General features: G+C 37.1%; 2 long non-coding RNA genes across 4 annotated transcripts in view; one reads left to right on the top strand and one right to left on the bottom strand.

The window, feature by feature from the left end:
- The first annotated feature begins 5697 nt into the window (after nucleotides 1-5697).
- Nucleotides 5698-26442, top strand: part of LOC132654687 (uncharacterized) — a 60855-nt gene continuing 40110 nt past the window's right edge. For all 3 annotated transcript variants that reach the window (XR_009592368.1, XR_009592366.1, XR_009592367.1), the window contains exon 1: nucleotides 5698-5950. This is a non-coding gene — a long non-coding RNA (uncharacterized LOC132654687). The remainder of the gene's footprint in view (nucleotides 5951-26442) is intronic.
- Nucleotides 9636-13640, bottom strand: LOC132654688 (uncharacterized). The gene is made up of 3 exons (XR_009592369.1): nucleotides 13434-13640; nucleotides 12146-12382; nucleotides 9636-11072 (listed from the first exon to the last, which is right to left on the bottom strand). It is a non-coding gene; the product is annotated as an uncharacterized LOC132654688 (long non-coding RNA).

Raw genomic sequence — 26442 nt, 5'->3', positions numbered from 1 at the left:
CATTCACATTCCATGCCCTACTCAATGCCAGTGAGCTGGGCTTCTTACCCATTTAAACACAGAAACAATCACGTCATATTACTTAAGATGTCAATATACAATCTCGGTTAAGAAAGAATAAAATATGAGCTCTCCACTGTTGAATTAGATCTCTTCCCCATAGGTTTATGGCTATATCTGCCACATAATTTTAATCCTTCTATTTTATCTTCTGGTCCCACACATTTACTTTGTCTTATACTTTTTTTTTTTAACTTGGGTAATGTTCCAATATTAAAACTGTGTAGATGCCTTCTAAAAGGACCAATGTGGATTCCAAGATTCTATACCTTTTAATTTTAATTTTGATTTCTGATCATTGATAATATTTTGCCAAAAACCTGTCTTCCTGTACTTCTGAATCCTCCTGTCCTTTCAGTTAGAGCTGCTTTGCCTTTGACATATGGAAACAGTAAAAGCTGAACAACCCTAACTCTCACTTTAAACTGCATATTTTTCTTTACATAAACCATAATCTCTCTCTCTCTCTCTCATTATTCTCTGTGATTCCTGGATATACAATGAGTCCTTGAGATGCTAGGCTACTTCTTTCTAATACCATTCCTGTCTAACACCTACTGTCCTAATACCATACTGTCTTTCGGGATAGAGGTTCTTGAAATTCAGTGTGTATTTTGAACATATTGAATGCATTGAATTTTTGGTGATAGCGTGAGATTTTTAGTTATAGCTAAGTCTCAGGCACTGCTTCCTTCTGTAGCATGCATTCGGTCTCCAATACCAAGTTTGGATGAGTTATTTCATTGCTGACAGGAAATGCCTGGCTGTTGTTTGTTGTTGGGGTACAAGCTAACCCCTTTAAGGAGTTCCCATATTTCTATGATTATCTAGCTTTTGTTCCTGGGTAACCTAAAAACCAGTGGAGGTGGTCGCTTTCTCCAATTTCTTTTAGAGGTGGTGCTGTGGGTTCAATGGGCTGTGTATCTTGATCTTAAATTTTATTATGTGCCATAGGCTCACAATTAAGCACTGCCTTTTTTTTTATTTCCTTTGTCTCTTGTCACTTGAGCCTTTGTCTTATTATAGCTAATTTTTTCTTGTTGTACTGTGATTTTTTTTCTATCTTTTTTGAGAGAAAATATATAAAGATTGCAATTGAATTTAGGGAGGGGCTTACTTGTGTGATCACAGCTGCAATAAATACTGCAGGGGCTTTTTCAAGTACTGTTTCTATCCCCTCAAGTCTTACCTTTGCTTTGAAGGGATCCGAAATGGAGTTTAAATTCAGGAAAAGTCCTTTCATATAATAAACATTTTTTTTTTAATTCAGGAAAAGTCTGTTTATATAATAAACATTGTCTTTTGGGGTGGCTTACTGTTATTCACTGTCTCAGAGACTCCTAGCTTGTTTCTTGCTGCTTTTATATCTGTGATTTGCTGTCTTAGAGGCTTCTGTATTGTTTTTTTTGTTCTGGTCTTGGTTCTCCGCATCTTCGGTGTCTCTGAAATTTCCCTAGGCATTCAGCCAAACTCAAAAGAACTGATGCTTCCACTGGAGATGATTCCAGTAAGTTTCTTCTCTGAAACTTTCATCAGCTTCTACACATGTCTCTTCTACACATGCCTGTGTACCAACTGCGAGCTTAGTGCCCGTGAAGCCAAAAGAGGAAACCTAATCCACTGAAACTGAAGTTACTGATGGCTATGAGCTGCCATGTCGGTGCTGAGAGCCTGACAAGGGTCTTCTGGAATAGCAGCTAGTGATATTAGCCACTGAAATATCTTCTTAGCCCCCCATTTTTTTTCATAAAATGATTCATACCACTTTACATCTACTTTGAATTCATTTATGATAAAACAAATGAGCGAACAGACTACCTTTCTGATATATTTAATATCTTTTAAACAAATAATGTGTTTTTATAAAAATAATCTATCATATACAATAAATCCTTAAGATATTACTTAAAATATACACACTATGGTAGTCTTTAGGAAAATAATAAATGCTGGAAAGTGTTTGGTCAAAAGAGAGGCCTTTTAAACACTTCTAGTTAGAGTATAAGCAAATCCATAAATGATGCAAGTCAATATGGAGGGCCTTCAAAATTAAGAAATGGATCTTTTACATGATTAGTTATACCACTGCATGGAATTTATCGAAAAGATTCAGAAGTAATATATCACAGAGAAACTTGTATATCAATGTTTATTGCAGCACCATTGACAGGAGCTAAATTATGTAACGAAACTGGGTTTTCAGCAACAGATGAATGCCTAAGGAAAATGTGTTACAAACTTACAATGAAGGTTTTTATTATTATTATTATTATTATTATTATTATTATTTATTAGAATTTATTAACTTTGTATCCCAGCTGTAGCCCCCTCCCTCATCTCCTCCAGGTCTCATCCTCTATCCTTCTTCCTACCCCTTTGTCCCTTCCCTAGTCCACTGATAGGGGAGGTCCTCCTTCCCTACTATTTGACCCTAACCTATCAGATCTGATCTGATTTACTGTCTGGATCCTCTTCCTCTATGGTCTAGTAAGGCCACCTCACCAGGGGGAGGTGATCAAAGAGCAGGCAACCAAGTTCATGACTATGACTGCCCCTGCTCCCCATACTAGGAACTCACTTGGAGACTGAGCTGCCTATGGGCTACCTCTAAGCAGGGTATTTAGGTTCTCTCCATGCGTGGTCCTTGGTTAATTCATCAGTCTCTGCAGGCCTTCCTGGTTCCAGATTTTTTGACTCTGTCTGTCTCCTGGTGGAGCTCCTGTCCTGTCCAGTTCTTCCTATCTCCCTCTTCTTTTATAAGATTCCCTGCACTCTACCCAAAGTTTAGCTATGAGACTCAGCATCTGCTTCGATACACTGCTGAATAGAGTCTTTCAAAGGCCCTTTGTGGAAGGCTCCTGTCCTCTAGACATTTTTTTCCTCCAGAAAGAATAACAAAATTAGAAAATCAATGTAACTGGAGATAAATGTATTTACTGAGTTATGCCAGCCTCAGAAATACAAATGTCATGTCTTTTCTCATTTGGAGTTTCTAGATTTATGTAGATACAGAAGTAGTAGTAAAACTGTCTTGATAAACAAAGTGTTTAATGAGGTGGGGAACACCTGAGGACCATCTGTGAGGGGCAATATATTCAACATATAATGTATACATATACAAAAGTTTAAAACGTAAGTTACTTTTTGGTAAAACACTGGTGAAGGGGAAATTGGGAATAATGGGCAGGTTGGTGTGAGTGGGGAAAGGATTAGGAGGATAGGGCAAAGGAGGGATTGTTGAGGGAAATGACTAACTCTAAGAATGTTTGAACCTGGGCAGTTATGATGCATGCCTGTAATCCCAGCAGTCATGAGGCAGGGGCAGGCAGATCTCCGTGAGTTCAAGGCCAGTCTTCGCAGTTGAAAGTCTTCACAGGAAAGCCAGTGCTACCTTCTTTTGAAAAACTAAAAACAAAAAAAAAAAAAAACAAACAACAAACAAACAAACAAAACGTTTGAAAAACCCATATGGAAAACTACTACTATTTTGTAAACTTCAGTTGTTGGTAAGATATGTAGATGTGTCCAGGGACTCTCAAAACAATACATGCTATTGTAATTTCCCTTGGATGACCCACTAGAACTTGATAGTAAGACCGTCTTGATGGAGACACTGCACACATTGCTCACAGGTCATGGAAACTCAAATTGGTTGCCTCCCTTTTTTTTTTTCAGACTTTTTCCCTGCTGACTAGCTTTCACAGGCTGCTGAGTGGGGGACATCAATAGTCTTATCCAACTGAAACCCCTGTGAGTTGCAATAATAACCATCATAGAAGATATGCCTATGGGCACAAAGTGGCACCAGTGTTTGCACAGTTAACAACTGCTTTCTTATTGGTTTTAGTTACTGCATGAGAGGAAAAACATATTACACCCCTTGCCAAGAGCACATGCTTGGGGAGATCACAAGCTCCAGGAGTGAACCTACTGCTATCATTTTGTAAATGGGCATCATACCAACATGTCCTCTAAATCTGTATCTCTGTCGTTGTACATTAGTGTAGCTCTCAGACCTCATCAGAGAAGTTGCGTTGTGCAGCGGGCAGTAGTTTTGCAGAAACTCTGAACTTCTGAAAATACGGAGAATAGGTGAATGCGGAGGGCTCATCCCACAAGTAGGACAACTATATTATACGCTCCCTCACCAAAGCTCAGGGACCACTGCAGAAGAGGGCACGAAATGACTGCAAGAGCCATAGGTTAGAGAGAACAGTAACAAAACGTCTTCTGTACAAAACAGGACTGGTGCACTTATGCACTTACAGCACGTGACCTCCACGTGGTCAGCTGGGAAATATTGTAACATGGAGTAGGCAAGGTTTCATGTGTCCTCACCCCTAACTGAGGAGCTACCGCTGTGGCGTCTGAGGAAAGGAAAGTCAGTTTTCTTTAAATGTGCAGATCCTGGTAGGTCAACCATACTTCAGTTGGTGGTTCCACATCCAGAAGTCTGTGAACAGTACAGAATGAAGCCAATAGTTTATTAAACAAAAAAGGAAAATAACAAAACCAAAGAGGACATTTAAGCTGTGAGACTAAAGAGTTGACGGTGGATCTGGGAGGAGTTAATGGGAGGAATAAAGGGTTAATGTGATCAGAATACAGTGTAGGAAAGTCTAAAAGAAGTAATCAAATCATTTTAAAATTAAAAAACAAAGCAAAACCCCCAAACACTGCAGGGTTAATTTAATAGCAAAAGTTGGAAATAACCTGAATGCCTATCAAGAAGGAAATGGATTTTTAAAAATAAACAGTTTATTTTTATAGGTGTATATTATATAAGTTTAAATAAATAAAATAAGAATTTGTGAAAAATACTAAAATTTTTAACTTTTGATATAAAAGCAAGTCTCAAATGTTATGATTCTTTATATATTAATATTAGAAAAACATTATTTAATTGTTCTCTTTTGTGATAATTTAAGGAATACGTGACAAAGAATGATAAACTTTTAATTCAAGATGGTGATTATCTCTGGAGAAAAAAATGGTTTTAGCGTTCAAATTCAAATAATGTAAGGAGCATGTACAATGTTAATTTGGCAGCATTAGGAGAATGATACATGAGTGCTAGTATGTGGTTTGCAGTTCATATATATATATATATATATATATATATATATCACATTTTGTATTAAAAATAAGTGGAAATGTTCTAAGTGATTAAATTTTAATTTAATACTTGGATTAGGTTATAAACACAAAGTAATTGTAGTTTATCACAACCTCAAACAACTGAATTTATTAAACAAATGTGAGTGTAACTCAAATTTTAGAATTCAGAATCATACATTTTAATCATTTTGCAAAAATTACCCTGGGAATTTACTCATACAAGCTAGTTATTTGTTCTGTTTCTTCTCTTAAACACCAATAAAACCAAGAGTAAGAATTTTTTAAAAATAATAACAGCATGTGAGGGAAAGGCATGAAAAAAATCAGAACAAATGTTGAATAATGGGCAACCAATGAAGTGTTTACCAATTAACTGGAACTGAACAAAACACAATCTGGGATGCATGTGTTTGGGGCTGCTACCAAGATAAAACAGGTTGCTTGATGGACAGCCAAAAGATGATCTAACCAAACATCAATACTTGGTAAAAGAGAAAAAGGGAGTCGGGGAGCAGGAAAGGCTCATGCTGAGAGAGCTTTCCTCTTGGGCCACCAATTCCTAATCCCAAAGAGGACATTAATCTCTCCAAAGTAGATCCTATGAAATGCAGAGCTCATTGCAGATCCTGCTTTCTCTCAGTCTGACCTTCTCTTGCCTCATTTTTAAAGATAAACCAATAACCATGGGTCATCTGGCATTTAAAGGAGAACTTGCAACATGAAAGAAGCAGAAAAATACAGACACTGGCATGAAGTGAAGAAATAATTCAAAGTAAGTACTGTGTTAACTGGTATTTTTATTAAAATGGATTAAAAAAGAAGAATATGCTTTGTGTCTACGTTAGGATCTAGCTGCAAATTTTATTTTGGTACACTAAACTTTATTCTTCTTTGATCGATGCATGTGTGCTGAACACTCATTCTCCAATGTTGGAAAATCAGTTCTGTCTCAGGACACATGGACTAAATGGAAAGACTTGGCCCCATGAATATCACTCAGTACAATGTTGCACACTCATCCAGGAGTATACATAGTAGATATTTCATAAATGTTTTCCCTCTTCCACCACCCCCCAAAAAATAGTAAAAATGGTGGGCAATCCCTTCTCTTGCACAGTAGATATATTTTTGTCATTAATCATTTCATTTTCAAATTTTACTATTTGATTTTGGATAAAAGGAAAACTGACATCTTTTCTGACCACTCTCTCTCTCTGTGTGTGTCTGTTTTTCTCTCTCTTTCAGCTTTTTTAAGTGTGTATGTGCATGAGGCTGGGTGGGTATATGTGCACCAGATGCAAGCAGGAGCCTGCAGAGAACAGAAGAGGGCATCAGACCCCTTGAGACTAGAACTGCAGGTGGTTGGGAGCTGCCTTCTTTGGTTATTGGGGAAGCAAACCTGAATGCTCTAGATTAGTGGTCAATGGGTCTATCCTGTGGGTCTATCCTTTCTCAGGGGTTGCCTAAAACCCCGAGAAAACAGACACATTACATTTCAGAAAAGTAGCACAATTACAGTTATGAGGTAGCAATGAAAATAATTTTACGGTCGGGGTCACCACAGCATGAGGAGCCCCAGCAGGAGGAAAGTTGAGAACGACTGACTAGCTGATGACATGTGTATGTGGTAGAGATTTAATTCCTGCTTAAAACCAATGACTTGTCTCATCAGTTTCCTTTCTGATCTTTTCAAATGAAAATATTTTTTTTGCCTTCATAATTGTCTAACTTGGGCAAAATGTTATACAAGTAGTTGCTCATTGTACATTTTTCATATTTTGTTAGTATGCACCATTCAAAAAGTATTTTGAATTTTATCTTCTAGCATCATAAGTTGTGGCCGATCCATATGCTTCCACAATCACATCATATCTATGTCTCTAGATATTCAGACATACAAGCAGTTCATAGAAATATTGGAGACTTTAAAGGATTAAAGAAGGGAGAAAGTGAAATAAACTGAACTTGAGAGAATTTGCAAGTATATTTTATTTTAGAATTCATAGAAAACTTTCTGTGAACACATTCTTCACAAACTATCTCCCTTCTACCTTAATCAATACCTAACACCTCGTAAAAGACATTTCAGACTGTTGTTAAGAACTATCAGTTTTATTCTTGAATCTGCTATTGGTTGATAGGATGAAGAATATTGGCTGAATTTTATTCTAGATTCCATTTATGCACCTAATTTAAATTACTAAAGTATCTATGAGTTTAAAATGCAAATTACATAGGAGAATTCAGTGAGCCACATCAGGGGCAGATCCACAAACACGAACTAAAGGATTTCGTTGGCATTTTACTAGATTCCTTGTGCTCATTTCCGTTGAATTACTTGGGTTTCTCTCACATAGGTTTAGCTAGGATAAACTTTGATTGGAACTCTTCACAAGCATCCTTTTTTCAGTTCTATAACCCAGAACCTCTGTCTGTCTTCCTGAATCCCACTAAGCTTCTTGTTGCATGTTCTATGAGTCTTGGATTCCAGTGCCTTCTCCATATCCTGCTCATTCAAGGCTATCATGATTCGTCTTTGCCTTCTATTACTTGCATTAGTTATCAACAGTAAATGATGGCTTTATAGTCGTCATCCAACAAAAAACACTTTCATTTTACAAGGAGTGCTATATCATGATGGAAATAAATTTGCTTCTAACAAGGACACTTGGAGCTGTAACTCAGTGAGACTTTTGGGGGGCTGGTTAGGAGTGATTTGGAGGATATGTACAAAAAAAATGGGAACTTATGTTTGTCTAGAGCCTATCCAACTGTAAGAAAACATGAATTTTTCAGTCAATGAGTATTCATTGCAGAACTACAAATCCTGATTGAGCATTTCATTACTACCCCCAGCCTATTAACTTTGCATCATTGTTATTCTCATCTATACTCTGGGATTTGCTGTTTGTATTAGATTGACTTTTCCTTCCCTTTGGAGGGGGTGAGGGTGGATGTCTAAATGAATAGAAGAAAAGCTACACCTCAGCAGGCATGACTGCGCTTCAGGATTGTGTCTGTGACTGGAGAGAGAATATGCTTGAAGGTATTTCAGTCCATAGCTCTCACAGAGATCTTCCCACATGGCTTGCTTAGCTTTTACTTTCATTTTGCACTAAGCAAAAACTCATTTGAGGGCTATTTAATGCTCTGGTTTGTGCTCTCTAATACCAGATAAAAGTTAAACAGATGAACCATTTGGGGGGTAAGAACTGGGAAATTCACGGCTGCTAAAATGCTTTAAAGTTCCAAAATGGTTTTGTTTTTTAAACCCATTTTCCATGTTCTAGCAGCTGTGGGTTTTCCCAGGGCTCCCCCTGTGGCTCAAAAGGGAGCTGCTTAATGCTTAACAGATGAGCCAATTGAGTTTTTAAATGCAAAATTAAACTTAAAGTGCACAAAGAGCACAGGGGAATCCACAACCAAGAATAGACCGGAGGATGATAGGGAGCTGCAAGCAGTGGACTGTGGGGGACACAGCCGTTGAGAGCGTGGTATGAGTACATTTATTTTTTAATCATCTCTTGAACTGGTTGCAATTACATTCCACGTTGCCAATAGTTTTTTCTTTTATTTTTCTTTGTTTTATTTTTTTTACAGCCATTACGTTTTGATTTATTTATATGTGTCTCTTTTTTTATATATAAAACCAAATATAGGGAAAACAAACGGAGAGCCTTTGCAGAAGAACAATGTGTTCTGAACTCTATTATGTTGATTATGTTGGTCTTAGCCATCAGTGATGAGTTAAAGGTAAGGGAGATGGTTTGGTTGATAACGTGCTTTCTATACAAAGAAATGGGCCTGAATTTGAAACTGTAGCACCAGCAAGACATGCGTACGTGTCTGCAATCCAGCACTTGGAAAGCAGAGGTAGGAAGGTCCCTGGGGTTGTTGGCCAGCCAGGCTATCTCAACTGGTATGCTCTAGGTTCAATAAAAGATCCATCTCAAAATATACCATGGAGACAGAGCACTTGACGATAGGGTACCATGCTAACAATCCAAAGCCCACATAAATACATGCATGCCCGCACCCCTCTTTCAACAGCAGTGATAACAAGAAAACCTAGAAGTGGTGAAGTAATTTGATTCACACATACGCCAAAAACAAAACATAGAAACAACAAAACCAGAGATGATGAAAAAAAAATTCACACACACCCACACACACACCCACAGAGACACAAAGAGAGAGAGAGAGGGAGAGAGGTTGTAGAACAATTTAGTTCCTTCAGTAATTTGTGTTTTCCCTTGTCATTCGATTTTCTTCCTTCTTGTGCCTGAGACACTCTTAACAGATGTAGGTTCTCAGAGCATTCTGTTTTATGTTTTTAATTTATTATTATTATTATTATCATTTATTACAATTTATTCAATTTGTATCCCAGCTGTGTCTCCCTCCCTGGTCTTCTCCCAGTCCCACCCTCCCTCCCTCATCTCCTCCTGTGCTCCTCCCCCAATCCAATGATAGGGGAGGTTCCTCCTCCCCTTCCATCTGATCCTAGCCTATCAGGTCTCATCAGGACTGGCTGCATTGTCTTCCTCTGTGGCTTCTCAAGGCTGCATCCTTCAGGGGAAGGTGACCGGAGAGCTGCCACTGAGTTCATGCCAGAGACAGCCCCTGCTCCCCTTAAAAGGAGGAATGAGGGCTACTGTGGAAGTCATTCCCAGCACTGGTGTGAGGTGCTTCAAAACCAGCTGTAACCCTAGCTCCAGGGTATCAGACACCTTCTTTTAACTTCTGTGGGCACCTGCATCTTCTGCATATGTCCCCTTCCCCATCCTGCCCCACTTTATTAAAAATAAAATAAGTTAAAAAAAAAAGGTTCAGAGAAAATTTTGGACCAACATGGTTAATGGCTTTTTGTGGTTCAAAGCAAATCTCTGTTTGCATTTGGGAAGAAATATTGTCCTTGTAAACACCCAAGTGCTGTTACCTTCATGGATTCCCGATATCATCCAGTCTAAAATGTCACAGTATAATTTTCTTCACTGTGGATGATAGCATGAACTGTTATTTTTCAAATCAAGAGAATCTTCTTGGGAGCCTGCATTCTTATTTCAACAGGTGTACAGCTCAGCCAGCGAGACTCCCAGGGCTCATAAATACCACTAGGTTTATGGGAAAATATGCAACCGAAGCATGATAGACCCCTTGTCTGTTGCATCTTAGTTGTCGTGAGGCATAATTTGTATGGTAAGAAAGCATGCTGAAAAAATGGACAAAGAATATTTCCACTGGAAAACTTCCATGGTTTAGATGCTACATTTCTTAAGGGTTTGTTGTTGTTGTTGTTTTTGTTTTGTGTTTTGAGTTTGAAAAACAGTAAAAAATCCTGATAAAAAAGGAGGCTGAAAATTTTTGCGTTCACACCTAGTCTGTAGTATCAAGCCCAACAGTAAGCAGTGACATCACAAAAGAGAGGTAGCAGCGCTGCTGCTTAGACACACCTGTATCTGCACACACATGCTCTAGGGTTGTATGTCCAAGTACACATATCACTCTCTAGGCAACCTGGTATCTCTCTTCTTTTCTAAGTCAATCATTTCAAGCTTGAAAATTATCATGATGCAGTCCCACTCTGAAAGAACAGAATGGGTAACTAACTCCCAAATAAATAAATAAGCCGTTAGATCAACATGAGTATTCCGATGCGGTCTCCACCTTCATTCTACCACCGGTCAACTCTTCCTTTTCAACGGAATGCCCATTTCATCTTGGCTATTTAAAGTTGAAGCATTGAAATAACAACTTTAAAGAGTGGGTTGGAGATCCATAGTCCTAGTCTGCATTTGTAGCTGTGTCGTATGGACCTCTTAGAGAGTGGAGGCTGCTTGAGGCTCTGACTGAATTTAGTGTTGTTGGTTTAAGGAAGAGGCTGGGCTTTCTTTCTGTGAAAAGAATTAGATAGGGTTGATTGCTTCGGTGTCAACCTAGTCGTCATGGTTAAAGACTCTGTGTGTTCAAGGACAAGCAGAACCGCCCAACTCTAAGGCACACCTTGGGAATGCAGCCCTATGTGTGCCTTTAGAAAATATGCTGACCTATGGCCATGTTTCCCCATGCTGGGGATCAGTTAGTCATTATGTGATATTCAAAGAAACTAGGCTAAGTTGAATATGTAACTCTTGGATGGTATATCCATTCACATGTGACCTCTTTGAAAGGATGGTCATCTGAATAGAGATATAAACAAGAACTTACTCTAACCGACGTTAGAGTATATTATAATATAAGCATATTATGTGCTTGGATCTAAATCTAACCTAAACTTACTCCCACAGGAGTTTATACCTGTTCTGTTATGGTGGCCCTATTCTTTTCCTGGTATGCTTTTTCATGGACAAAAGCTGTTCTTTCTAAGTAAAATGTGTGACTATCTTTTCTTAGTTCCATGTTTGGCTATTTTTCATAGGATTTGGTTAGCAACATTTATAACACATTGACTTATACCTGGAAAACACATGTACCTATGTACTTGGAAAATTATATTCCTTAATTGAATTTAATACACAAATCCTTTTAAACCCTTTGCTTAAGCATTTGCCTCACAGCTTATAGAATTAAAATAACTATTTTTCTCCTCTGATGAGCTGTCAGCTTAACTCAGTTTTTACTAGGAGATTCTAAATCATTGATCAAGGAGAGTAGTATCATTATCATTATCTTTTTAAATTACTCAACATAGGTTTGGGGGTTTTCACAAGTGAAGGCTAACATGCATTGGTACAAAAAAAAAAAAAAACAGCTCTCCATGTTCCAGTAATTCAAACCGAACACTGTTTTGATGAGATTTTTAATATACTAACAGGAGCAACAGAACAGTCACTGATGATGAGTTCAAATTACTTGCATCTTATTTATCTTAAAAATTTGCCCCAGAATGTATTATTACATCATAAGCAATAATGTATTTTGTCACTTATAGGAAAACATGGAATTTTATTAATTTAATTATACTTACTGTTTTACTATGGCACTGTAAAAATGGCCCTTGTGTATGTAAAAATATTTTTTTAAACCCTGGTTAAAAGTAGATGTAGTTGGTCAGAGTTACCATTTTAAGAAATATTAACAAAATCGTGCTCCTATTCTGATGAACTCCTCGTCACTTTGAATTTGTTTTCAGGATGGATCTCCGAGTGTCAACAGCAGGTGCTCATGTTGGGAGTTTGCAAGCCATGGTTGGCACATAAATCCTCTGTGGGGGAAGATATCATAAGAAAGGCTGTTGTATAAAATGCTTACCTTCAGAAATAGGAGTTCTTCTCTATTAGATCTGTTTTTGTCAATCATTCCTACCATTGTAAAAAATTTGTCCATAAAAAAAATTAGCTGTTAAAAACAGAATGAAAAGCAATAGATAAACACAATCTCTACTTCCCAGTGGAAAAAATATTCAGATATTAAAATTAGGGGACTCTGTTTCTTTTCTGTCTTAGACAATTGATTAAATTGTCACTGCTGGAGACTACATGGGGTTTTATTCCCTTTATGGCCATATTCAATTGGACAGACAGAAAAATATATTGCCACAGACGAGACCCACCACCTGGGTACACTGTGTTTCCAGTTGTCTGCAGAGATCTTGTCCAAAAATTTCCAACTACCCTCTTTTTAAAAATTGAAAATATTAGAAGTGATTATTTACATCAGATATGCTACACAGTTCGAGTTTCAAACAAGATAAAAAGTCTACTTTCTATTAGTGATTATTCCTTAACAATTCCTGTACAGTCTTTACCAGCACAGTACTTTTATGTCTAACATAAACATATTTCATTCACTTTGCATGAAACTTTCATTTTTAAAATATATACTGGACCGATATGATAGCTCAGAGGGTAAAGAAACTTATTTCACAAACCTGACCACCTATATTTGATCCCCCGAACTCAGGAAAAAGTGTAAAAGTTGTCCTCTGACCTTTTCATACATACTTTAGCACACATACACACATACACACTAATAAATTTAAGAATTAAAATAAAATCAATAAAAATACAGATTACATATATCTATCAATTAACTGTCTGCATCTATTTTTTAACCTTTTCCTTAGCTAGTAGATTATTTTATTTCCTGACTTACCCATTTAAATTCGGAAACACCCTCGTACGAACACACACACACACACACACACACACACACACAGACTTAAATAACCCCTTCGCCCAGCTATCTTTTCCATATGGACATATATCTTTCTTGTAAAAAGCAAAACAAAGCACAGAAACAGAAATGGTTTTTACCTCTGCTCCTCATGGCTTGCCCCGGTTCTAAAAAGGTTTTCTCTGTCTGTTTCTGAGTACGGCTTGGTGACAGTATCGCCAGCCTGTCACTGCACAGCAAGCTAAGCAGGAGGCTGCCTCCAGCTGCAGGTGCGGGGCTCAGAGTTAGGGGTGCATGACAAGTTGGCTCATGGGATATTCCTCCAATACAAAGGCATACAGACACAAACTCAGGGAATGTGGTAACTGCATGTTGCTACATGTGGCTGCATGACGCTGTAGAATTTTAAAAGGGAGGAAAGAGCAATAAAGAAAAATGGTAAGCAGCAGCTGGTTCCTTGCAATCTTTGAGTAGGAACCAGTGTGCTTGCCTTTCGACCCTGGTCACTGCACATGCACTAGTTTGTTTTAGGAGGGGAAGAATTCTCTCAGTGAATTTTAGAGGTCTTTATAAATGGCTGGAAATACTTGATTTGGGCTGCCAGAAAATGATTACCTATGTTTTTACTAGCAAAGACAGCTATTACAGCTCTTGGTTTCATCTTTATCTTTTCCGATTAGGTGGATGAATAAACATCAAGTTTCTATCACATAAAGATAAAGAAGTTTCGAAATAAGTGAAGTAGGTTCTCCATTTTGAAAACAAAGACTCATGTGTGTGCATACACACACTCTCTCTCACCACTATTGCTTAAATAAACATACTGTCTTAACTGGAAATTTTTAAAAAGCTTTCTAACTTGTGTGTCTTTTACTCTATCCAGGAATGACTTTTTTGCTGTCAACATGGAAAGTTCTACTGACTTAAACAATTGTGTTTTTAAATTGCCAAGTGTCTATTTGTGTAGTTGATTTTTTCCCCTGTCTTTCCCCATGTTTCTTTGTTTTTCCTTTTGTCTTCTCAAGACTTCCCAGAGATTTAGATTATTATATTGTTCTCTATGCATTATTCAATTGCTCTTTGACAAAAGTTCCATATTTAATCTAATTTACTTGTGTTTTTTTTCACTTCATTTCCCCATACTTTTATAATATTGCTTTTATGTATTTTTTCATTCTTGTATAAAAACATTATTCCCAAAATCAGAGTAGAATTATATACAGTTTTTTTTTTTCTTGGCTGCTAAGTGGCTTTATTTATTTATTTATTTATTTATTTAAAGATTTTTGTCTATGTGTTTACTCTCTTTCCCTGTTCTGTCCTTTTTAATTATCTTCTCAACTTTTGCACAGTCTTTCCTATCACAAACAGCCCCTGGTGTCTTATGCTCTTAGGCACCTCATTATTCTAAAGTGTAACTACCATTGATTCAACACTTTGAATAAGAACTGAATGCAAAATTTTTTTTATATCCTACTGAGCTCTTAAAGCATGCAGTGCTGAAAAGGTGGATGTTCTCATTTGACACACAGGTGACAGAGTCCCAGTGACTTAAGTCTTTGCTGAAAACCACAGAGTAAATAACTGTGATAAGTAAGGTTTGGCTCACAGAGCTACTTAACCCAAATCACCTCCTCCTTCAACGAAACTTCCTGAAGCCAAACAACAAACAAACACACAAAAACTGCACCAACTGGAATTTGGTGTGGACTGTGTTTGTAGATCAGTGGTGAAGTACTTGCTTAGCATGCACAAGGCCCAGGGTTTGGTCCTCAACAGAGGAAAGGAAAAAAAGAAGGAAAGAAAAAGTCATTTTGTCATGTATAGAAGAAAATATGCTCACCTGGTCCTAGTTAGACCTCACATTTCATTATCTAAATGTCTGAATGTGCTTTAACCAGAAATGATCAAATATTTGGTATCATTTATAAGTGTTAACTTGTGATTTAAAATTAAATTCTGGATCAATTTACTTAACTTCATCAAAACTTGACCAAAAGTAGGTCCGTCCACCCCACCCCCTGCCTTTCTTTTTTTTTTTTTTTTTATACCACCAGTCTGTCGCTGTGGCTGTGAACACATGCAAACTGTAACATAAAATCCTACTTGTACCAGAAATAGGCAATAGCCACAATGGAGCCTGGGGGTCTTCATTGTCTACAAAGCCCCAGAGCATTTATCGGGCTTCTCAGCAATGACATCAGTGATCAAATATGTTTTTACAGTTGTCAAACAGTGGATCAGAATTTAATCCCAGGCTACTTGCAGCTGCTTCCCCCCATCCTTCCTGCCTGTATTATATTTGCCTTCTGGGAGAAAAAGGAAAGTGTGTGTTTCCTTATGTTCTTCATTCCCATTTCTTGTTATAGTGATGACATGTAGGTGTAATTGTTTAAACAGACCACTTTGCAAGTTCTTTGTACCCAGTTTTTATTCACTACTGCTTTCTTGTTTTTATTCTTATGATCTATTTTTTAAATTACATCTATTGGTATGTGTGTGTGTGTGTGTGTCTATGTATCTGGCAGAGGACATGCCTTTACCATAGGCATAAATGAGGGTGGGAGGACAACTTATGAGAATTCGTTTTCTCCTTCCACCACATGGGTCCCAGGTGAGCCATCCTGCTACCTCTTATTACACACACACACTCACACACACACACACACACACACACACACTCTTAGCTTTAAGAAGCAGGCATTTACATTGCATTTTTACTAAAAGTCTTAAAAATTATCACAGCTATTGCCATGAAAAATGTATGTCTAGACTTTGGACAAGAGCTTAGCAGAATTCATTTTGACAGACAGCACTTAAAAGCTTTGCTTATGTTAAGTTTCAAATAATGCTTGTTCCCCACTCTCCTAAAGAATTACAGAAGAACAAAGTTAGCCACTTGGGTTTCTGAAACAGCTAGAGCACCTCATCACAGGACAGAATAACAATAATGCAGCTATTAAGAGAAGAAATTTAAGAGGAAAGAAGACTTGACTTCAAATTTCAGTTCTATGCTTTCCAGCTGCATGTCTTGAGTAAATGCTCCTTCTCTGCTAAAGTTGCTTTTCCCTCAGGTGGAGATAATGATGCCACTTCAATGGTCCATTGTGAAAATGCAATCTAGTAATAGAATAAATTCAGGACAGCATTTGGTGTTTTACTAAGTCCAGCATGAATGGAAATTGTCAGCTGTATGACCATTATCACTATTATTAGCTGAATGTTTACTAATAATCAGTCTTTCGCTCCTTTCTTTGACACAGTGCTCTAAGCCATGGAAATCGTTGTGCACTTCATGAAGAACATTTGAAGCTCTCGCATTCTTTTTGTGATGATGTTACGGTCATTAATGACAACTCCCATAACAACTTCAAGATCAAGGCCAAATCTATGCTCAATGAAATGAACAGGATCCAGTTCTTCAACACACAGCAGTTGGACCTGACATCTATTTAGAAGTATTTATTACATGAAACATAGAACAGCTTTTTTTCCATGCTAACTACATGTTTTCCCATATTTTATTACTCCCATAAAAATTGCCAGAGCCAAGTGTCCTACTAGGGACACAAACACTACTAACAAATTTATGCTAAAATTAGGTAGACTGAACTCATTTATCTTGGCTGCTTAGTAAAAAACCAAACACTCGCTAAAGATAACTTAATGCATGTGTCCATATACATAGTCATGCCCTACTTGTTTTATAAGCATTTATTTCTTGCCTATACTTGCCTATACAAAAATGAGAGGCCCTGCCCCAAAATAAGCTGCACAAAGGTGGGACCCATTTCTTTCTCTCTCTCACACACACATATATGTTTAAATGTTTGTGTATATACATTACATATCCATATCTGTAATTTGCAATAGTATTGTGTGTGTTGGCTGCGAAGTATTTGTTCTGGTGTGAATCAGAACATTATTGCCTAGAGTCTAGAAATCAACTAATAATTCTATGTGCACAGGTCAAAAACACCTACAAGAAGGATCAAGAGACTAATCCAAGGTTGGTAAAAGCCTTGGACTCTGATGTCTAAGAAATTAAATTATGTTACTACAGTATCAGAAGACCTGGAAAATAGGAATGCAAATATTGGATAATTTATAAAATGCCAACCCAATGTGGAAAATATGCGATAAAATATTCAGCATTCTTTTGGTATCATTTTCTATTGCAAAGGTTTCAAAATACTAGAGGCTTTCATTGTTCAAACATAATCTACTTCTATTTATGGAAGCTCCCATTCCAGATTAGGATCGGAATTGTTTCCAATGGTCTGTTTCCTCCCCCTACCTCAACAGCCATGTTAAATTCATGTTAACAATTGACTCTACAACCCTGAGTAGATAAAAAGAAAACAGTGGGGCGAGGAAAAACTTCTGAATGGACGTTTTCAATTTAATCTTGAAAGATAAGACTTTCAAATTTGTGTATCTAAAGCATTACATAAAATTATTTGCAAATAACAGTTTAGAAGAGACACTTCTTGCTGAAACTCAGAATTGGAAAATTAAAATTGAACCTTTTAAAAGAAATTAAATAGTAACAAAAGAAAGTTTTCTAGATTTGTTCATCTGTAGAAGGCACTGGTATTTGGGAGGCCATGTCTATTACTGTATGGAATTTGAAAGGGGTAATTATGTTCGTTTCATAGGAAGTTACCATTTCTGGATAGGTTATAACTAAACATTCATTACAAACCATGCCCTCATTCTTCTTGTGGCTATTTAGCTAGGTGGCATAAATATTCTTCAGAAATCAATTTTGCTCTTTAATCTCATAAAGAGCTAGCAGTGAAGGGTGACCCTGGAAAACCAGGGTCTTTAAACCAAGACTTTAGCATGAATATTGTAAGCATGTATTTTTTTCAAATTCATAACAATCTTGCTCTTAACAAGTATAACTGTAATGTTTACTAGGAAATAAGAGTCTGCAGACAGAAATAAACAAGCCTTGGATGTAGCTTAATCTAAGTAAGCACTGAAGTTGTAAACCTTCAACCTCAAATATCAAGAGCCCTGCAAATTAATGCTCCACACAATAGACTCTTAAAGCTAACTTAATCCACCCCCCTGAATCTACATGAGGGCCATGCATAACAATGCAGGAGCTAGGTCTCCATTAAGACTTTCCTCTGCAGGCTGTCGGCTGTTTGAAGAAATAACAATTTCCTAGGCATGAAAGCTTTCAGAAGGTTCCCACTGATGTGTAATAAAAGTGACTTTCTTTTTTTTTCCCCTTCTCTCTCTCTCCTCTCCTGCTTCTTCCTTTCCCGCCTCAGATGTAACATTGTAGGGAGAAAAGGGGTGGACTAAGGCCATAGGCCCCCTACTAGCTTACCTTACACGGATTATCAGTGCAGGTGTTAATATAATTGAAGGTGTGGTGGCAGATAGAGGCCCCTGATAGCTTTTCATATACAGAGATTGCCTAGGTACAGAATGCAGAGTACCTGAAGAATAGGCAAGTGTGTGCCTCATTAACATATCACTATTCAGAGGCAGCTGCATATCTGGAAGAAGAAGAAGGGGGAAAAAAACCTTTAAAGAGCCTATTCATCTAAGTTAATGGGCCCATTGCACAGTACATTGTGTGAGAAATTAAGTCCCTGGCTGTGAACTTCCTGTGCTGTGCAAGCTGCCTTGAATCTTTTTTATTGCTTCTGTGTTATTATCTCCTCCTGGAAATAAAAACAATCATGTTCTCACATTTGAGAAACCAAAACATTCCAGGATAACAAACTGGAGGCTCTGGTTGAAAGTTTCTTTTGTCTCCCTTATTAAGTGAAAAAAAAATATGTTTTGAAATTAATGCAACCTCCCAATTTGTATCAAGGCACATAAGATTGACTGGAGCTGCATTCTGAACAATGAAAGTTTTGCTTCCCTCGTCTTATAAAATACGCAATTGAAATTGCTTTCTTAGTTATGGTTTCTTTCTAAGAATTAATTTTTGAAGGTAAATATGTTAATTTATTCAAATTAGACAGGATTTTTTAAAAATAATATACAGCTGGCAAAAGAACTGCTTTTCTTTCGAAAGATAAATATAATGAGCCCTTACAAAAATAATTGTATTTGGGTTCTTAATTTCCATTTCAGCACAGTTTCAGTAGCATTTAAAATATGTCAACTAGAGAGGTAATTCAAGATTAAATTTCTCCTTTTATATTAGTAACAAGTTCAGAATATTCGCTCTTACCTTTTTTTTTTTTTCGGGTGGGTGTTACAAGGCCACCAGGTAAATTTAGATGCGCTGGCACATAATGAATCTTTATATTAATAGAGTATATTTCAATTATTTTGTGTTCATTGCATAGTTGTCATTACCAGGATCACAAACATCTTCATCATAAGGAAGGGACTACCAGATCAATGCTAACTGGTTAAAACTCAATTAACAAGACATCCAGAACAGCTGTTCTTTCTTGCTTACTTGCTTTTTCATAACCCTGGTTTTCTCCAGACTTAATGAATTTGCAAGTTAACCTAGGATATTTTACTATTTAAGAGGTTAATGAGTACAGGAGAATACAAAAAGAATAACACAGTGGTGCTTTATTAGCAAATGGACATTATATAGTATCAAAAAAGAAAAATGTATGGAAAGACAATAATGTTTATTTTTTAAGCAATCATAATTGTTTTAGAATATGACCAGTCGACCAGTGCACAAGGCAGTGCATGTCCACAATGGGAGTAAGAACACTGGTTTGTTTGTCCAAGAAATTCTTGGAGCATTAAAGATTTTAAATCACATAAGAGCTTTATTTAAAAATTTTAACAAAAAAAAATATATATATATGTATACATATGTATATGTGTATGTTTTAACAAATATATATATATGTATATGTTCATAAAGTAGGAAATAAGCAAACAAGTGATTCTGTGAGTGAAATCATTGAAAGGATGCAGAACATAATCAGTAAATCAGCATTAATTATTTGATAAAAGTGCCTTGTAAAAGTTTTCTCAAGCACATATGAGCAAATTTTATGAATTACTATTACCAGCACAGTTTGCATGTGTTTCAGTTATTGAATTTAGTTTTGATTAATGTGGAACCTTGAAAGAGGTAGCTGTATGAGCTCAGGAATTACCTGGCTATAAATGCCAGGGTTTCGCTGACTTTGGGTAAGAACACCAACTTTCTAAAGAAGACTTTTAAAACAAGACACACTGTTAAGTTGTAACTGAACTAAACCTTGGTTCTCCATTCTTAACCAGCTTTCCAGTCTGTCATGTTGCTTTATGAAGACTAGTAAAGAAGCATAGAGCTTTCTGGATTAACTATTTAGCTTTCCAAAATTTTATTTACACCTCCCATCCTTATAGCATTTCCTTCACAAAAGGAAGTTTTGAAACTCTGGTCACTATATGTTATTTGGGGGGTGGGGATATAATTCATAAAGTTAAACTTTCCTGTTCATAAAGTTTGAACTTAGCGGAAGTAGTGAGCACCTCAGAAATAATTGAGACTGGTAATTTTGAAAGTTTTCTAAAACAATAGCCCTTTAGCTAGTTTCCTTAAAATAAGTCAGGTTAATGGACCACTCACCGTCTTGTGAGCACATAACTAGTCTGCTCCAGGTAATGGGATGACATTGTTGCCTGCACAAAAGTGACATCAGAACTTTCTTTGCTGGCATCAAAAATGCGGGCACATTACCTCTGACTGTGTGGCCCCACATCTATTAACCTTATTGATTTGGAACCTGCTGGGCCTCCCTGGAAAACTGCTTCTTGCTGAAAGGCTGAAGTGGATCAATCCTGAACCGTGAACAAGAATCCAATAAAACAACAGAGTAAGGACTTTTAATGGTTAAGTATTCCCTAAAGTAAATCAAATTAAGGACTGGTCATAATGAAGCTTATTTTAAGATTTTGAGATGTCAATTGATTCCAGATCTGCTGAACTCAACCATTCTCTAGTGGGGTATCAGGTCCTGGCCAGAGACACCCTTTATCTCTTGTGAGGTAATTAGTTGAATATAATGAAGGCTGGGTGTCTGTAACCAAGATGTTTGTCGTGTAAATAGCTGTTTTTAAACTCAAACATTAGAATGTCAATTATTTTCATTCAAAATTGAACCTTATGCTTATATTTGTGGTAGCCAACATTTTAGTAGGAACAAAAATCTCTCTCTCATACGCACTCAAACACACTCACCCCATGCCTGCTAGCTATTGAAGCCAATGTATTTTAAGTTACTTGGTGGCTTTCTGTAACTTGCTAATTAATGCATTTTCTGAAGTTTTTTTTTTTTTTTTTTTTTAGCGAGTTTGCAAACCTTTTCAAATTTACAGTTAAAAGTAATGATTAGAGAGGTCCAGAACTCTTTGTTTATTTATTTGTTTGTTTGTTTATTTATTTATTTATTTTACAAAGACAGAAAGGATCTACATGTACAGGAGGAATGCCCTAAAGGCCGTGCCTAACCACGTGGACCTCTAGGGATTCAGCCTCCACTTCCCCAGATTTCACATTGTGCTGCCTTGTTTAACGCACAGCTCTTCAGAGAAACCTCAGACCCTGACACTGAACACTGCTCCTACCAACTGCAAAATGTGAAAATCTTATCAATACTTATATTTAAGTAAGGTCTTATAACGTATCAACTTGTAAAGAACATGTGAATTCATGCTGTTTAATATGTATTTAATTTTTATACAAAATATGACAGTTATGTATATGTTTACAGTACATATTTCTATATTACTAAATATTTCTATTTCTCCTAATCACTTTCATTTAGTTATTTTTTTGTTTCTCCTTTTCCCATATTTAACAGGGTAGACACTGAGACCAGGGCCTCACAAAGGCAAAACAAGAACTGTACAGCTGAACTTCATCTCTAGACTCCACAATTACTTTTGAAATGACTGTTTCTAAGTTATCTCTCTTTTAGTTAATGTCTATGCCAAAAAAGTTGTAACTAAAACATTTTGTAGTTAAAAAATGCAGCCTACAATCTCAAATTTGAAAACAATGATAAATGGCCAATATTTTTGTTTTCTAAAAGATTTTGTATATAGTATTTTTGAGAATTAAGTATTGTTATTTTTATGTATTGAGAAATACATAATATAGTATACTGTTCATTGAAAAAAATAGCCTGGTCAATCAGTTAGCCAGAAATTAATTTATGAAACCACAGTTAATGAAAATTCATGTCTCCTTGTAATTGGTACTATATTTAATCAGTAATTCACAGTAGCCTATGTAAAATACTGAAAGTAGAATATATCAATATATTAATCCTAGCACTTTTTTTTCCTTCTTTATTGACAGCTCTCTAAGGAATACACTGGAATGAGTTCTGTCTGCCCCACTAATTGATAATTATTTAATTAGCAATTTATAATGACAATGGGATTTTAACCACCCCCACCATGAGCCCATCTCTCTTTTAAAACAGAAGCAGACAACCCTCCCTATTTTTTGCACCAGCTCTTGAACTGACATGGGTAAAGTGTGCCCTCGCTGAGGTAAACTGAAGGCAATGTATGCAACTACCTCTTTTAAACTGCGGCACTTCCTTCCCATTATTGGGGTGACTGGCATGCGAACAATGTGTGTGGGTGGAAAGCCTCCTTGTATCACTGTGGACAGTTCTAACAGCAGCTTCATTAGTTCTCTTTACAACAAAAGATGGGGTTTCCCCCTGTTCTTTTTCCTTTCTTTCCACTAGTTGGCATGGGGGTTGAGTTTTCCTAGGACCCCCTGCTTGACTTTTTTTTTTTTTTTTAATTTCAGAACTTCTTTGGAATGGTGTGGCTATTTCAACAGTAGGAATTGTAACTGATAGACTATTTGCGGAAGAACTCATGAAAGTTCTCTTTGTTCTACCGTCTTTAGCCAGGTTTATCAGCCTTTCCATCCCTCCAAGCAAAGAGGAAAAGGAAATCCACTTTTAATTATACATTGATGGAAAGCACCATGAAGAAGGATGCATTCATTTTAGAATGCCCCATTTTATACTTTATTACAAACAAAAAGAACTGCTTCTAGCAGAGCAGCTCTGCTCAACCTTGAGGAAAAGCTCAAGTTAAAACTGATCCTTTTCTATAACGTTTCAGTTTGGTTTGTTATCTGGCTGCTAATGAAAGAATTCTGAGAAATAAAATTGTGTAAATTAATAGATATATGTATGTAATATTTAGCTGTAAGGAGGCTTTATGTAGGTGAAAACAGGAAGATTAAATTGAGAAACTTCCAAAGCCATTTAAAATAGCTATTCACCAGATTGAAGATTTTGAAAGATTTTTTTCCTTATATTTTACATGTAAATAAACAGATGTGAAAGAAAAAGATTTGGTTTGGAAGGAAATGGAATGGTGTGATATGGTCAGAAATATTATAGAAATGGCACATTTTATTTATTCTGTCTAGAAAAGAAAAGAAACTAAAAGTTAAGACTAAATTGGGCAAACCAGAAAAGTTAAAATCAATCACTTCCTTTTACACCTTTAAAATGAATGATCACTTTCTTGGGATAATTAATGACTTTGCTCTTCATGGTCTGATTATATAAGAAGAAATTCGTTAAAGCTTTGTGTCCCTGAAGTACAGGCTTTGTAAGACTCACTGCCAACCATAATAACAGTATTCAGATATAGTTGCCTGCTTTCTCATCATCCCTAGACACCTAGCACATTGGTGTGTCACATAAGACAAACCATTTCTTCCAGTCAAGGAAAAAGGACTTAAGAGAATATTAGGTCTAACTAGCCAGTATCCATTAAGAAAATAAAGGTAATACTGGTACTTTGGTAACAAAGAATTTAATAGAAACGAGCTCTGTTATGAAAGTGAGCATAGTTATTGAAATGATGGTCCAGTTGTAAGCATCATATCTGCAATGATCTCTTGAAACACAAAAGAGCATGTAAGAAAGATCATGCAGAGAAGCATTTGCCAGTAAATCTGTGGGCTTGTCTGTGAAATCATAATTTCTGGAGCACATGTTGCTTTTATGAGGGGCAAAAACAATTCTTTTCCTAATCTACCAGAAGGGTCATGGTTGACATTCTGATAACAGAAAAAAGCATTGACATGACACCTAAATTTTCAGAAATGAAGACCCAAAGATTAAGGAGAAACTGCTTGTATGCTTAGGTTTTACCATACATAGAAAGTTGGTAGATTTGATTTGAAAAGGACAGATTATGGGCTGGTGAAATGACTCAGAGGGTAAACAAGTTTATTGGGAAAGCCCAACAACCTTCATTCAATCCTAGATTCCATGGTGGAGAGAACCAAATCCCAAAGGCTGGCTTCTGACTTCCACATGTGTTGTGAGACTCACATGTGCCACATTCAAACACACACACACAGCCACATACATGCACGCATGCACGCACACACACACACACAGCACCATATATCCCACACTAATGACAAGAAAAATAATAAATTAAATTAAATTAAAAAACTATATCAGTTTTAGTGAGCAAAAGTGAGTGATGTGTTAGAAGTCCTCAGCAAGGGCAGGTTTTTCAGATCTTCCTTGGTGTTCTGTCTTGATTTCTATGGCAAATGCCCTGACCAAAAGTAAGCACAAGAGAAGAAAAATACCTATTTGGCACACAATTCCAATAATCCATTATTGCAGAATGTCTAGACAGGAACTTAAAGTATCCACAGTCAGGAGCAAAGAGTGAATAATGTTTTGAATCCTTGCTTGCTGACATGCTTTTTCTGTTGAAAGAACAAAGAATTAAAAATTAATTTTTATTTGGGTTATTGAATTAAAGTTTAAAGCACAAACCTGAAGGAAGGCCAGCCAGGTGGAGACATGTCCAGCCACCTGAGGGGAAGAACAAGCCTTACTGCATTCCTTTCCTGCCCACTAGAGATACAGTTGCTAGGAAACTGGCCCAGATGACCTGGCTGGAAACACTTAAGAGATACCATCTCCTGACAATCCACCCTGATAGACCCTAGCTCTTGCTCCCCCTCCCTACCAATAGTTCCCTTTCCCTAGCAACAGCTAATCAGCATATTCCAGGCATTGCTCATGATCAGTATCCCCCAGATGGCCAGGCCAGAACCATTTATGGACTTGGTGTCTAAAGTAAACCAATCATTTCAAAAGTCAGTTTCCCTTACCCAGTCATGTGAAGCCAATGCTTGAGGTCTCCCCCACCCCCACTGCTTGCGGTCTTGACCTTTCAAAACCTTGTTCTCCTAGACATCCCCACTGCATTCCTCCTCTTCAACATGGAGATTGCTGCGACCCGGGCTCGTGCTTGTATTGAATAAACCCTCGTGTGTTTTGCAATACTCAACTTCTGGTGGTCTTTTTGGGTCTCACTGTCTGGGTACAACATTGTTTGCTAACTTCTTTCACTCTTATAGTTCAGGGCTTACTGTAAGTGTTCTTTTTATTTTCTCAGAAGAGGGGACGAGATGGGAGCCATACCCAAGCTTTACAAAAGCATGGCTTGGGCTGGGTCCAGAGCATTTCTAGTTATTCCTAGGCCTAAGTCTAGAAGCTTCCAGCCTCTATACAATCTATTTCTGCAAGTCCTGACTTTAAAGGCTTCATCTTCCAGCCTCCATCTGCTAACTTAGGCTTAAAATATTTTGTTTAAAAAAAAAATATATATATATATACATTCATATATATATCTTGCTTTTATTGTTTTTTTTAATTTAAATTTATATTTTTTATAGTTTATTCACTTTGCATCCCGATTGTTGCCCCCTCCCTCATCTCTTCTCAGTCCCACCCTCTCTCCCTCTTCCTCCCTCTTTTCCTCCCCTAGTCCTCAGAAAGGAGGAGCCCTCCTTCCCACCTAGCTGAACCCAGCCTATCAAGTCTTATTAGGACTGCCTGTACCCTATTCTTTTTCTGAAAGACTCCTCCCAACAGGGTATTGAAACAGATGCTAAGACTCAAAGCCAAACTTTGGGCAGAGCACAAGGAGTCATAAGAGAAAGTCAGGGAATAAAAGGATCCAGAACAGACAAGAGCTCCATAAGAAGACCAACAGAACCAACAAATCTGGGCCTGTTGGGACCTGCAGAAGCTGATGCACCAACCAAGAACCACTCATGAAAGGGACCTAGACCCCCTGCTCATATGTAGCCAATAGGCAGCTCAGTCTCCATGTGAGTCACCTAAAAAGGGAGCAGGG

This window comes from Meriones unguiculatus, chromosome 6 (genome assembly GCF_030254825.1).
Source record: "Meriones unguiculatus strain TT.TT164.6M chromosome 6, Bangor_MerUng_6.1, whole genome shotgun sequence".
NCBI lineage: Eukaryota > Metazoa > Chordata > Mammalia > Rodentia > Muridae > Meriones > Meriones unguiculatus.
The sequence above is the reverse complement of the archived record's forward strand: the minus strand, read 5'-3'. Positions and strand labels throughout refer to the sequence as shown.